Source organism: Hemitrygon akajei, chromosome 8 (genome assembly GCF_048418815.1).
Source record: "Hemitrygon akajei chromosome 8, sHemAka1.3, whole genome shotgun sequence".
Lineage (NCBI taxonomy): Eukaryota > Metazoa > Chordata > Chondrichthyes > Myliobatiformes > Dasyatidae > Hemitrygon > Hemitrygon akajei.
Window position 1 is genome coordinate 86,334,401 of NC_133131.1, and position 15,083 is coordinate 86,349,483.

General features: G+C 39.7%; 1 protein-coding gene across 1 annotated transcript in view; it reads left to right on the plus strand.

The window, feature by feature from the left end:
* The window catches only part of agmo (alkylglycerol monooxygenase), a 354,023-nt gene that overhangs the window by 76,800 nt on the left and 262,140 nt on the right, over nt 1-15,083 (plus strand). The gene's annotated exons all lie outside the window — the stretch shown is intronic.

A 15,083-nucleotide genomic window follows, 5' to 3' on the forward strand; every position in this document is an offset into this window, starting at 1 on the left:
ATAAGAGAATTAAAACGTTTGTCACTATGTTAGAAAGTCAAGACCTGTGTGCTGAGAATGAATAAAATGTTTTGGGTAGAACTTGGAATTATGACTGTTGCATCTTGTCAGTTTTCAAAGCTATGTATTTTTAGCTAAATTAGTAAGATTGACAGGCACATCATCATAAGGTCAATGGTCCCTTAAAATATTAACTACAGGTAACCCTTGTGTTATGGGGTGTTTCATTCCTTAAAAGGGACACACTGCATCCAGGACTTTACATAATTAATAGTTCTGTCATCTGCACGTGTGTCAAGAAATGCAGGTTGAAAAAATCAACTTGATTTTAATTTATTTACTTATTTCCCATTCAAATACAGTGATGCCATACTCAAATTTTGTATAGTGATTTGTGAATTCTGCAAGTGTGTATTTCTATAACCCAAATAGCCTTGACATGAGGTCACCTGTAATAACCACACTGGAGAGCAAATTTTTTCAGAAGTGTTGCTGCCTCAGAATTTTTTTTGTTTATGATAAACCGCTTGAAGCTCAACACAGATATGGAATTTGGAGAAACAAGAAATTAAGTTTTATTGAATATAATGCATTTAATTAAATATGATGCTGATGCTTTGCAATAGTTCAACTAAGCTAAAAATGTTTTGTTAATGATTTTCATTCGTACTCAATGGATGTGGCTTCTCGCTTAAATATCCAATAATAATCAGCCAGGATTAATGGATTCCAGTTGCCCTGATACCGTTCCTCCATGGCAGCAATGTCCTGGTGGAACCCCTCACCAGGCTTGTCACTGACAGCACCAAGATTTGCAGGGAAAGGTATAAATGGGAATGCAGAAAATGAATCTTTAGTGACATGTTGCACTTTGTGGTTTTGTATGCCTGAAGAATGTTGTCAATCAGCTGCATGTAATTTGGTACTCTGTCATCTGAACCCTTAGTGCCTACGTGGCACATGGGGCCTCTTTGGTTCCTGGAGCAGTAAAGATTTTACAGGGTAGGGTTGCGGGCCCTACGCCGACCCCCCCTCCCCAACCTGGAGGACCAGGTGCTGTATTCGTCTGGCCCTTCACCTGGAACCTGCCCAGCAAGGTTGAACCTACCAGGGACTGAAGTCCCAGCTGGTATAGCTCCCAGGATCATTAAGGCACACAAACCTCCCCACAAACCTCCCCACCACGATAAGGAACAGCACGTGGGGAGGTTGGTACTCAGTAGTTGCCAAGAAAATTCTCAGCAATATTTTTCAATGCCTTCCATGTGATTTTCTCTGGTCCCACTAGAAGTGCTTCGAGTTGCTTCTCATCGATGACCTGTTTGATTTGTGGACCAACAAAAATGCCTTCCTTAATCTTGGCATCAGTTATTCTGGGAAACATCTGCCTCAAATATCAAAATCCTTCATGGAAGCTTTTGTGCCTGGTGACCATAGATTCCATCCTTGCAATCCAGAACCCAGTGATTCTGCTTTTGCCTTTGACAAACCCAAATCTCTGATCATGTCGTTTTAACTCAGATTGAGTTATCAGATGAGGCTCAATCGACATAAAGGGTTCAAAATCTGTATCAGTATCAATATCATTATCCATTCCTGTCTCTTGCATCATGGCATCTTTGTCTGCCTCATCTAGACTCCATGTCTCTGGTGGCTTTGGTACTGGAAGACTATTGTCATATGCTCCAGTTGTCATAGCTGAAGGGTATTCAATAGATTTCTTGTCTTTATGAAGAGAAACTAGGCACACTGCTGAGGCAGAAGCAGCAGTCTATCTCATGATCCTTCTGCTCTCGCCATATCATCAGGACAGCGAACGGCATCGACTTCTGAATACCTCTGAGCCAGGCTTTGAAATTAACAGCACCCGCTGCACAAGAATTATGAGGAGCCCAGGGTTTGTCTTGGTCACCAATCTGCACCCAAAGTAAAGCTCACTGGCTTTCTTAATAAGAGGAATCATGCTTTGTCTTTGAGATTTAATCATGTACTCGCCACAATTATGACGTAAAGTATCGCGGTTGTTGCAACATTGGTGAGACATGCTGCTGTTACAAATACTCCTGAAAATACAATTATTTTATTATAATAAGTAAATACAATACGTAGTGTGCATAGAGCATGTGCATCAATGTGATCACAAACCGATATACCCTATACATGCAAATGCATGTTCTGTACTCTTGTACAGAACAGTGTGTACATGATGCTTTCATAGCCTTTCTAAAACCTGTCCTGTCATGCTGTATCCATCCTGCCTAAGCATGCCCAGACAAGATAGAAAACTTTTCAGCTTATGTTGTGGGCAACATTTTAATTGATTTGAATTATGAATTGAAATAACAATACAGGCAATTTCAAAAGTATTGAACACGACAGGGAAATATGGTGATTTTCATGATCAGCAGCCCAAAATCCATGAGGTACTCGAAAACTATTCAGGAGGCAAAATCTTTGTTGTCAGGTGCTATTTGAGTTTACCAGTAATATTTGTCACAGCAATTATTCTGTTAATAGCTCTGTTAATGTGGTTTGTCAAGGAAAATAAGGAGAGAACGGAACATTTTGTCTGTTTCCAACCTAATGCAGTAAAATATTACTCAACAACCCTTACAATATTTCTACAATTTATTAAATTGCTCATTAATTATTTTCATGAATTTTTGAAGCTCCTACTTGCAGGAAAGAAATTGGAAGTGCATTTATTGCATTTTAAACAAGGCTATAGCAAAGGTAGATCATGCAGTTCTTTAACTCAAAGTAGTCCAGTGATGCCTGGCATTGTGAACTTCAGTTCTGAATGCTGTTTGCTTGTTTCTATTGTTTGTACGATTTGGTCTTTTTCTCTCTCTGCGCACTGGCTGTTTGATGGTTTTCTCCTGTTTTTAATGGGTTTTATTGGGATTCTTTGTTTTGTGGCTGCATTTAAGTAGCGCAAAGCATGATATGATGCCAGATGGGCAGGCTGTGGGCAGTGCAAACCATGTAAGAGGAACTCTTTGATTATGTTCTATTTTGAGCAGCTTCTCATCTTTCCCTGGAAAAACAAATGATTTTACAAAAATTACTGATTACTTGAATAAATCTATTTAAAAACAAATAAGTTAATGACAATATTTATTAATGAAATGCATTTTAGATCAAGTTGCCATTTTATTATCTTTATAAAGGAGCAAGCGTCAGGTCTTTGGGATAATGGAGGTACTAGAGTATCTAACAGAAACCGTCTTCATTATACGAGAATGTGTAAACTCCACAGACAGTACCTAAGATTAGGACTCCTGAAGATGTGAGGTAGAGGCTGCTTCTTCATCAAAATGATTTCTTTCGGATTAGACATCAGCTGAAATAACTAAGTGTTGGAACGGTGAAAGGTGATTAAATCCTAGGTATACACATGGCATTCTTTGAGTGATATTCTTGAGGATTTAGCCATCATAATTTTGTCCTCTGAGAATAAGTATTAAGATTTAACACATTCATTTTACTTTGGTAGCACTAAAAGACAGAATCATACTTTATCTTGTAGACAAAAGAAAACCTTTAAGCCTTATTACTACAATGAGGCAATAGGAAGGAAACAAGTTCTGAAAATTCAGGTAGATCTTTTCCAAAGTTCTGACTTTGTCTCAACATTTTCCTCAGTACACAACTCACTGAGAATCCTTCCCTCTCTCTATCTTTGCAGTTCTGAATGAAAGCCATCTATTCATGATGGTCTTTTGGTTGTTGAATGGAAAGCTTAACGTATAATTCCACACAAACCCAAATCCTGAAATCTGAGACAGTCTGGGACTGTTGGTTCATTGGTTTTGGGGCTGAGGTGATGCAGATATAGAGAAGATACTTTTATCCAGGATGCTGGACTGCTGTCATTGTAAAGGATCAAAAGAATAGTATTGATTTGTACACAGCTATTGTATAAACTGAAATATTGTTCTTGGTTTGAAAAGAATACTTGTAATGATAACACAGCCTCAGTTGTCCTGGCAACTATGCAGCAACTTCTATTTTCTTGTTTGGATTCTGAATATAGGCAGATTGAAGCACATACAAAAGAATCAAAAATGTCAGGAAGCAGTTTCTCCATCATACATGTGAAATTTAATTCTAAAATAACACCACCATAGCCAAAATTGTGGTTCTGCATTGGAATTTATTTTGTGATAATATAGCAGCTGATGTAATATTTGACTCTTTGGCTATTACATGCACATTTTTACTGATGTGCTTTGGTTTAAAAAGTGTTCATTGCCAGGCTATTCATGAAAAAACAGACATTAAAATCTCAATACGAATCCTCCTTTGCTCATTGGAGTGACTGATCTGATTTTATTTTTTTATTACGTTTTTGATGGCTGGTAACAAGGTAAACTTATGATGATTTTATCAGATTAGCACAAAATGCGAGCACAAATCCTACCTGACATCCAGCAACTTTTTCAGATGCAAGATGTTAGAAATCATCATTCTTTCCTTGCTATCAGGCTACCAAAGAGTTTTTATCGCATATTCATTTAAAGCTTTGGAAATTGTGTTGTTATTTCACTTATCCATTGCCACCAGGGCAGTCTCCTGGCATCACAGGAGGGTAAATGGATTTTCACTATATCCACTATGTCACTAGTTGACAAAAGGTCCTCACCCTATTTGTCTCCATATGGCATATTTAGAATAGTGGTTTAAATTCATCAATGAATCGTCATGTCTAACTTTTTAATGAAACAGCTGTAAATGCAATGGCACTGCACTGATGATAAAGAAAGTACTTCACTGCCAACTATGACTGGAATTTTAGGCTGCAATTCCAAACTAAATAAACTATGTCCTGTTCTTGTGTTTCAATTTCCACAAAGTGGAATTCGAGAATTTTTCAGCACAGAAAGAGTCCACCGAAACTGTGCTAGCTCTCAAATAGTTGTACTGATTGTTTGTTATTCCATGATATGTATAGCATTCTCTCAAAAAGCAAATCAAATCAAATCCAGTTTAATTGTCATTCAAACCATACATGGATACAGCCAAATGAGACAGCATTTCCCTGGGGCCAAGGTGCAAAAACATACACACGCATTCAAAATAAAGAGAAAGGGGGGAAAAAAAGAACATGGTCACGTAAGAAAACACATTTTCAGTCCAAGACCTGAGCGACAAGTCCCGCAAATTGATGGTTACTGGCAGTCTAGCCTGTAATTCCACCCATCCAACACTGGAAGACAGCAACAAAGGGAGAGGCTACCCCCAACTGAGCCCAGATGCCACGCTACAACACAAGCTACAGGATTTAGTCGTAGTCCTTGCTACAGTTAAGGCGACACTGCTGCCTCGCCGCCTGTCTTACCACCAATCAAGGGAAGCAGGACAGGCAATTGGTTGTCCATCTGACTGATTTCTTCAGGGGAAATAGGTTCTCAGTATAGGTGGGGCCCTAGCATATAATCTGTCTGACTGCAAAATTGCCCTAGGCCGTGCACTCCACCATACCTTCTGAGGCATACTAATTTCAGTAAGTTTTTAAGTGAAGGGGAAATTTAATTTGACCTTAAATTAAGGTTTTTGTCCAGAAATATACTATAAAATAATAGAACTTATAAGGAATGTCCATATTTCTGCTAATACTAGACCTGCATGCAGTAATAAAGTACAATTTCAATACCATCTAAGTGAAAACAAAAGGGAAATAAAGATCTTTAGCAACAAATCAGTTAATTGGACTTATTTGTACTGGAGGAGCCATTGATTATGAAATGTAAGAACATTATTTAACATGCCATTAACTAGAAAATACATTTATATACTAACATGCTTCATACAAGATTAGACATCCTTATCACCCAGTAGAGAAGCTGATGTGTTGAGTAGACAACCAGCAAAATACACAAGTGCTGCCTTGGTTAGTATCAAATTGAATGTAAAAAGAGTTTTTTTTTAATGAGATAGGGGTTGTCAAATTCAACTGTTTCTAAGCAATCCAAAAAAAAAAGAAATAAAACCACTTTTGATTGTTGAAGCACCCATAATAATCATGATTCCTTCCAAAAAAATCATTAGTGCACTTTGAAATAAGCTTTACAACTCATTTACCATGGTGACAGCTTCTGGTATCAAATTACATTAATGCCTGAACCATATAGACATGGGTGGAGATGCTTTTGTTGTTCTAATTCATGTCGTTTGGGTTACTCTTCAAAATTTCTCAGTCACACAGTCAGAAATAGAACATTCGCATTGCAATTGCCTTGCATCACTGAAAGAAGTCATTTTCCAAAGCAGTAATGGTGAGTAGCAGAGGATGTTCGTTTAAGGTGATGAGAGGAACATTTAGGAGAGTATCAGAGCTAGATTTTTTATACAGAGAGTGGCAAGTGCCTGGAATGCACAGTGGTAGAGATTGATACAACAGGGACATTTTAAGCGACTCTTACATAGACACATGGATATAAAAATGGAGGGTTACACACTGTGTAGGAGGGAAAGGTTAAATTGATCGTGGAGTAGGATTACAGGGATCAGCAAAATATTGTGGGCCAAAAGGCCTGTATTTTTGCTGAGACGACAGTTCTTGGCGAAGATGGTTTGGACCCAAACGTTGGGGTATCTGAAGCAAGAATCGAGACATGGTATCTGACAGTATCAAACGGCTATCCATACTCTGGAGAGTTAGAGCGTGTAAATCTCAGAAGCTGGCACAGTTGGGAACATTTCATACAGTTCGTTGTACTGTTCTATGCCTATGTAAAATTCCTGTTGACTGGCCTTGATAAATCTGTGCCTTTATAAATGAGAACTTATACTAATCCCTATAAATCCAATGATTTACTTAACACTGAAATTAAATTAATTGGCCTCTAGTTACTTTACTCTTTCTTCCTTTGTAGCAATCCTCTATTCGTCAGGCACTACACCTGTAGCTATGGAGGATTACAACTGTAGTTTGAAACTTTTGAGTTTTCTCCCTCTTTCACTTTGTCCACCCCATCGAATGTTTCCTCTATTGTCCATCTCATCCAACATTTCCCCTTTGTCCACCTTCACTCTGACATAAATATCATCCACCTCTTCCATGATATCAATGGCAAAATTTTCATTAGGCGCCATATCCGCATTCTTCTCCATATTCCTTCTTTATATGTTAATTATCTTCTTTATATGAGAAACATATTAAAATACCCTTCTAACGCCTATTCATGTAAGAAATTTAGCACCATTCGTAGAGTACACTAACCAGAATATTTTGTGGAAATGAACAGAGATCTGAGGGTGCAGACAATTTTTTTTTGTACAGACTTTGGTATGACAAATCAACCCTTGCTAAAGATAATGTAGAATATGTAAATATTTAAATGCCTCTAATCTTTTGTGGCAATGTCACCTGTGTTGCGCTCATTTGTACTGCTACTAGTGGGAATTTAATTGAAAAATCTGATCACGTACTCAATACAGAAGCCCTTTTTTCATCTATGGATGCTCTGAGCTTTCAGAGCTGGGATGTTTGTTGAGAACTTCGCTTGATGTTTTGAACCCACCCATTAAGTTGAGCCTTAATCATACTGCAGGTAAACAGGCCTTTTGACCCAGCACATCCTTGACAGTCTTCAATTATCTATTAGTACTGATCACAGAAACCAGCACCTTCTTTCCTTTCCTTTTATGCCTCATAAGTAAAACAAAAACTTTTCACGGTCTTTTGGCAGTGTGCACGCAATTGTTGGATACTTTGGCTCACACCACAGTTAATTTGTTTAGACTCATACAATAAGATAGCAATGGAGCTTGAGGAGGTGCTGTATTAGATGGATGGATTGAATACAGGTTTGTAATAGCTGTAGTGTCCTACCTTCTACCTGTAGTATGTGTAAGAAAGGAATTGTGTACTGTATATAACTGAAGAAAACAACACCCATTGTTTGTATTGCTCATCTGCCTTATTTATTTCCCCTATTGAAATTAATCTTTATAAAAGGTTAGTGTGTTGCAATTTTATAAATGTTCAACTTTATTTAGTTTTCCCTGATTATGTTTGCACTGCAGCTTCATTACATTGCTTACATCTTGCAATCCAGCTCAGTGGAATAGTTCAGAGTAAACCAGCTGCTACCATCAACGTAACTTTTACAAAGTTTGGCTTTTTCACGTTGAACTTCTGTGACTTATATCAAGTGTTTCAGTGAATGCAGAAGCAATTAAGTGACACCTGTTTGCTAGTATACCTGCACCGTATTGTTAACAAAACATGTGGAAATGAAGAGCCTTGATAAACCTGGTTTAACATTTGGAAGTATGATCTGTAGCCTGTCGACTACTTACAATCTATTATCCTCAAATATTGATAATCTTGTGAAAATCTGATGTTGACTTTCCTGAGTCACCAGTGGGTAAATTCACTGCTTAGAATATTATTGAAGTTTAGGAATAGTGCAATGAATCTTGGGTGTCCTCATACACTAATTGCTAAAAGGAAGCATTCATATGCAGCAAGCAGTTAGAAATGTATGTTGGACTTCATTGCAGGCAAATTTGAGTTAGAGGAACAAGGATGTATTGCTGTAGCTGTGCAGAACCTTGGTGAGAATGTACCTCAGTTTTGATCATCTTATCTCAAGAAATACGTTCTTTCCATGGTGGAAATGCAATAAATATTCACTAGACATTATTGCGATGGTAGGACTAATGTGTGGTTCAGCGTTAAATTCACTGGAGAATGCAAGAGTGAGAGGGGGATATATTAGGACCCTATGTTATTCAATTAGGATTAGACAGACTAGATAGAGGGAGAATGTACCCAAGGGCTGAAGGAACCTAAATGAGATGGCATAGCCTTAAGGTATGGGGAAGAACCAAAGAAACACCGGCACTCAGAAGGTGGAAATCTATGGACATCTCAGTCACAAAAGGTGATGTAGATCATATCATTAAGTATTTTCAAGAAGAAGGTAGAATGTATTGCTTAATGCTAATTGCCTTAAGGGACATGAAAAGAAGGCAAGATACTCAATACGATTGGCAATGAGAGTTTGAGTGACGGAACAGTCCTGAAGGGTTAACTGTTTCAGTGCTGCTCTCATTTTCTCTGCTTCTGTGATCTGTGGGTTCCAAGTTTCGTCAATGATCTTGGCTGCCATCAGGGTCATTCCTTCTTAAAAGAACATCTACTTCATCTACACACAAAGGGTTTGGCAGATGCTGGAAATCTGGATTAGCACACTCAAACTGCTGGAGGAACTCAGTATGTCAGACAGCATCTGTGGAGAGGAATAAACAGTCAGCATTTCAGGTAGAGACCCTTCATCAGGACTGAAAAGGAAGGAGAAAGAACTCTAACTAAGAAGGTGGATAGGAGGGGAAAGCTGGCAGGTAAGAGGTGACACCAGGTGCGGGGAAAATAGGTGAGTTTGGGGGGAGGGGGGTGAAGCAGACATCCCACCCTGCAAAAACTCATTTCAGGGAGGTAGCACCATCAATTTGCGGGAGACTCCCGAAACTTCCGGAAGAGGTGGGATGTCTGCAATAGAGTAGCTCCTTAGCAACTGGCCAGCTAGTTTAAATAATGTTAGCTATGCTAATGAATGGATGACACCTGTTAAACTCACCTCAACATGTCTTTTGCATTTTAACCCACCATGGGCAGTAGAAAAGTCACTGTTGCAAACAGTGCAGCGAGCAACACTGTCATTATTTTTGACTCCTATTAGGCAGGGGTACACTTTAGTGTAGTCAGGGGTGAAGTATGTTTCATGTTTTCATTTTTTGGAGCACTCTGCCATGGCGTGCTCTCTCACGCTCTCTTCCTCGCTCTCCCTTTATCTCTCGCTCTCTCTGTCTCTCTCTCGCATGCGCGCTCTCTCTCTCGCTCGCTCTCAAAAAAATTGATTTCCGGGATAATATATATAATGTGTGGGTATCAGGGAGCTGCTATCAATATGCGGGAGACTCCCAGAACTCCCGGGAGAGGTAGGTTGGCTGGTGAAGTGAGAAGCTCCAGGTGATAAGTAGTGAAGGTAAAGGGCTGTGAGGTGAAATCTGATAGGAGAGGAGAGTACGCCATGGGAGAAGCGGGAGGAGGAGGAACGCCAGTGGTAGGTGATAGGCAGGTAAAGAGAAGATAAGGGGTGAGAGAGGAGCCAGAATGGGAAATGGTAAAAGAGAGAAGCAGGAGGAGAAGAAATGACTGGAAGTTCAAGAAATTGATGTTCATGCTGTCAGGTTGGAGGCTGCCTGGATGGAATACGTGCCAATGCTCCTCAAAGCTGTGTAGGAGGCCATGGATCAACATGTCGGAATGGGAATAGGGAGTGGAATTAAAATGGTTGGCCATTTAGAAATCCTTCCTGTTGCAGACAGAGCAGAGCTGCTTGCCCAAGCAGTCCCCCAGTTTTAGTCAGATCTCACCATTGTAGGGGAAGCCGCACTGCCTGCACCGTATAGTAGTTGACACCGACAGACTCACGAGTGAAGTGTTGCCTCACCTGTAAAGACTGTTTTGGGGCCTTGAATGCTGGTGAATGGGCAGGTGTAGCGTGTGTGTCACATGCAGGGATGAATGCCAGGAGGGAGATCATTGGAGAGGGACGAATGGACAAAGGAGTCGTGGAGAGAGTGAACTCTGGAAAATAGTGAGTTGTGGGGAGGGGGGGGGGGAGATATTCAGATGTAGGAATCTCATTGAAGATGGCAGAAGTTGCAGAGGCTTTGAAAAGCTAACAAACAGAAATTTTGTCATGTCTGAAACCAGTAATTGGTTTAACAATATCTACATTATTTGGTCCAGGGATAAACAAGCTGAATCATGATTATAAATCCTCTCAGGTGTATTTTCCTGTTTTTGCCATATTTTGAAATACTCAAACTACTATTATTACTTTATAGAAAAATGTGTAGCAATATTGTAGTGATGTCTGATCTCTCCTCAGCCCTCACGTTTTTCATCTATGCTCATGGTATCAATGAAAACAGTTTTGGGATTTGTGATGACCATATCATTGGCTCATTGTCAGTGTACCTGTTGGCTAAGAGAATCTTCAGAATGGTACTTGTATTCTTAGCTGCTAGATTTGTTTGTTGATTCACTTGATTTGTTGATTTAATTAATTTTAATTTTGTTTGTCACTTTCATTGAGATGAAAGATACTTCCACTTCTGCTTCCATTTTCTCTTGTGTAATATCTCCTGCTACTTTTTTTAACCAGGCTTATGTAGCCAGCAGAAATTCATTTTTCATTCAACAAGCCGTTGCTTTTGACTTTGGCTCATGCTCTTCACTGACATGAAATATGTCAAATTGATTCCTGAAGCACTATTGCCATTTCAGCATGTCCACAGGTCAATTGCTGACCCTTGGATTGCCAACTGCCTGGCCTTGGGACTGCACTCTGCGCCTCAGCTTGTTCCTGGTCGACTCGGAGTTAATTAGCATGGCCCATGTAGCTGGGGACTGGAAGTTGCTGTCTCCAGTCACAGAATGGCTTTGACAGCTGGTGACACATTGCCCCCAGCTGACTGGCTGTCAGCGTAGTCACTGAAAGTAAATAATTCTGAATGAATTTGATACCAATAAACTATCTTATTCACTTTTAAAATTTATTATTTTTTTCAAAGCAAAACACTGAGTTAATTCTCATACATGCACAAAAATGAATGTGTTGTTTAAACTAACTGGATTAAATAAAATAAAGTTTTAGTTACATTTCTTTTGGTTGTTGTCTCTTCCCATTCATTTCAATGCGCTGATTCTAATTTTGCCAATTTAACTTAGCAAGGACTCAGCAAGAGATTTTCCAGCCTGATGTGTCTTTTGGATTGCCTCCAGTGCCAGTATATCCTCACCTAAATACGGTGATCACTTCAGCTGTGGCAGACCTGTTACCCTATACAATTGTAACAATGCTTTCCTACTCCCCCAATTTAAATACTTTCACCAATTATTTAAATAGACAATAAAGGCCAATGTCTTTTGCCTTTCTGATCACTTGATGTACTTACTTGCTTTAGCTGAATTGTGCATAAGGACACCCAGATCCATTTGTACTCCACGTATGCTACGGTTGTGGATCAAGAGGTGTGACCCGTGGACCAGTGCTGCTGTGATGTAAGCCGAGGGCTGATCACCCCTGGCTGGGTCACCTGGGTGAAGGTGTCTGATGCTGAAAGACCCAAAGCATCAGATAACCCCAGGTTACATCACTGATGATGTGTCCCAGCACACCCTAGGATGTGAGACTCCTCACACCCTGAGGAGACTGAGGTCCTTTAACATCTGCCGGACGATGCTGAGGCTGTGGTGGCCAGTGCTCTCATGTTTGCTGTTGTGTGCTGGGGCAACAGGCTGAGGGTAGCAGACACCAACAGAATCAACAAACTCATTCATGAGGCCAGTGATGTTGTGGGGGTGGAACTGGACTCTCTGACGGTGGTGTCTGAAAAGAGGATGCAGTCCAAGTTGCATGCCATCTTGGACAGTGACTCCCATCCACTCCATAATGTACTGGTTAGGCACAGGAGTACATTCAGCCAGAGACTCATTCCACCGAGATGTAACACTGAGCGTCATAGGAAGTCATTCCTACCTGTGGCCATCAAACTTTACAACTCCTCCCTCGGAGTGTCAGACACCCTGAGCCAATAGGCTGGTCCTGGACTTAGTTCCACTGGGCATGATTAACTTATTATTATTTAATTATTTATGGTTTTATATTGCTATATTTCTTCACTATTCTTGGTTGGTGTGGCTGTAACAAAACCCAATTTCCCTCGGGATCAATAAAGTATATCTATCTATCCGTCTGTCTGTATCTCAGCATCATGTAATCTTTCTCCATTTAGGTAATACTCTGCTGCCTAAAGATTCCTCCTTTCCATCTTCAGAGTCTCCCACATTAGATTTCATTTGCTAAGTTATTTTCTGTTCAGTCATCCTATCTTCACCCTGCCTGATATCCCCATTGCAAGATGTCTTCCCTGCTATTTCCGTGCAATCAGCAAACTTGGAAACCACACACTGTCCCTCCTTGGCAACAAAAAGGATTTTTCTTCAAGTATTGAATTTACCATTGAATAATTTATGTGATAATAAATGATAAATCCATAAAAGAGATTGCAAGATTTTTAGATTGTGGTTAAGGAAAAGCGTTCAATGTAAAACAAGTGGATAAGAATAGGTCAACAGAATATAGGGCATTGTTTGTATTCATATAAGCCTAGTCTGAAGTTCTATTCAGTATTTGGAGAGTTTGGCACTGTGTGAAGCATCACTATTTGGTTGAGCTGTCTGCTGAAATGAATATAAATAGTGCCCTACTCGAAAAGTAGAAGAACTCTTCCTGACCAATATTTTTTTTTTCTTTTGAGTGTCATTTAGAAACTTTGTTATTTGTAGTATTCCAACACTGAACTTGAAATCCTTTGAAACATTTTGAAGTCAAATACTTGCCCAAGACTGGGTAAAATCAAGTAGATTTCACACTAGGGTTGAGTTAGAGCCACAGAAAAGATAATCCTAATGTTGGAGCTGATTGTAACAATTACTACATTCTCCTTGCATACTGGAAATGACATTAAGTAATTTTGAATCTCGAGTCTTGAATCTGTTGGGGATGAATTGCTTTGGGTTGCTGCATGTGTCATGGTGTCATGAAGATCTCTTCTGAAAAACTTGTGATGCAGATTTCACTGAGAAAGAATAAGTCATAAGTATAGTTTCATGAATGCAGTTAAATAATGGTTGCACACAACAACAGCAATTCTTTCCTTCCCTTTGCCTTTGCCTCAACTGTGGTGTGACAGGTAATTCTCCTAACATAAGCAGTAACAAAGCACATGCAGGTTAGGAGGTGCAGTTACTGGAATTGATTTTGTATTCTATGCACTTTTTATGCTTAACATGCTGAACTAAGCCATATTTTAACAATGGTTTTGTGAATTATGCATCTTTCTCCGGACTGTATGTTAAAGATTTAGCATTTCAACATTAGCATTTGCCCTTTTGGAAATTGGGGATCTCCTTAAGCTTCACAATTTGTGCATAGTGAAACACTTCTGGGAACAGGCTCTTTCCATCATAGTTTTATTTGAGGTCTCTCCAATAAGCTCCAATACCTTGGCATCGATACTTCCTTGTGCAACTGGATCCTGGATTTCCTCCCTTGTAGACCACAGTCATTTTGGATTGGCAACAATATCTCCTCCATGATCTCCGTCAACACAGGTGCACCACAAAGCAGTGTGCTTAGCTCTACTTCCTTTACAATTATAACTGTGGGACTGAACACAGCTCCAATGCCATATTCAAGTTTGCTGATGATACCATTGTCTTAAGCCAAATCAAAGGTGCTAACGAATCAGCATGAAGGAGGGAGACTGAAAATCTGGCTGAGTGGTGTAATAACAATGACCACTTAATGTCAGCGAGACCAAGAAGCTGATTATTGACTTCGGGATGGGGACACCAGAGGATCATGAGCCAGTCCTCATTTGGAGGATCAGAGGTTGAGAGGGTGAACAAATTTAAATTCCTATGTGTTATTATTTCAGAGGACCTGTCCTGAGCCCAGCAATGTAAATGCAATTATCAAAGAAAGCATGGCAGTGTCTCTACTTCCTTAGGAGCTTGTGGAGATTCAGCATGGCATCTGAAACCTTGACGAACTTCCATTGATGTGTGGTGGAGAGTAAATTGACTGGCTGCATAACAGCCTGGTATGGAAACAATGCCCTTGAATGGAGAATCCTACAATAAGTAGTGGATATAGGTAAAGCCCTCCCAACAATTGAATACATGGACATGAAACACTGTTGCAAGAAAGCAGAATCCATCATCAGAGCCCCCCCCCCCCCCCCCGCACTACGCAGGACAGCTCTTATTTTGCTGCTGTCTTCAGGAAGAAGGTACAAGAACCTTAGGATTTGCATCACCAAGTTTAGGAACAGTTATTACCCTTCAACCATTAGGCTCTTGAGTAGAGGTGATAACTTCACGCAACTTCATTTGCCCATCATTGAAATGTTCCCAAAACCAATGGACTCACTTTCAAGGACTCTTAATTTCATGTTCTCTATTTATTGCTTATGTATTTATATTATTGTTTCTT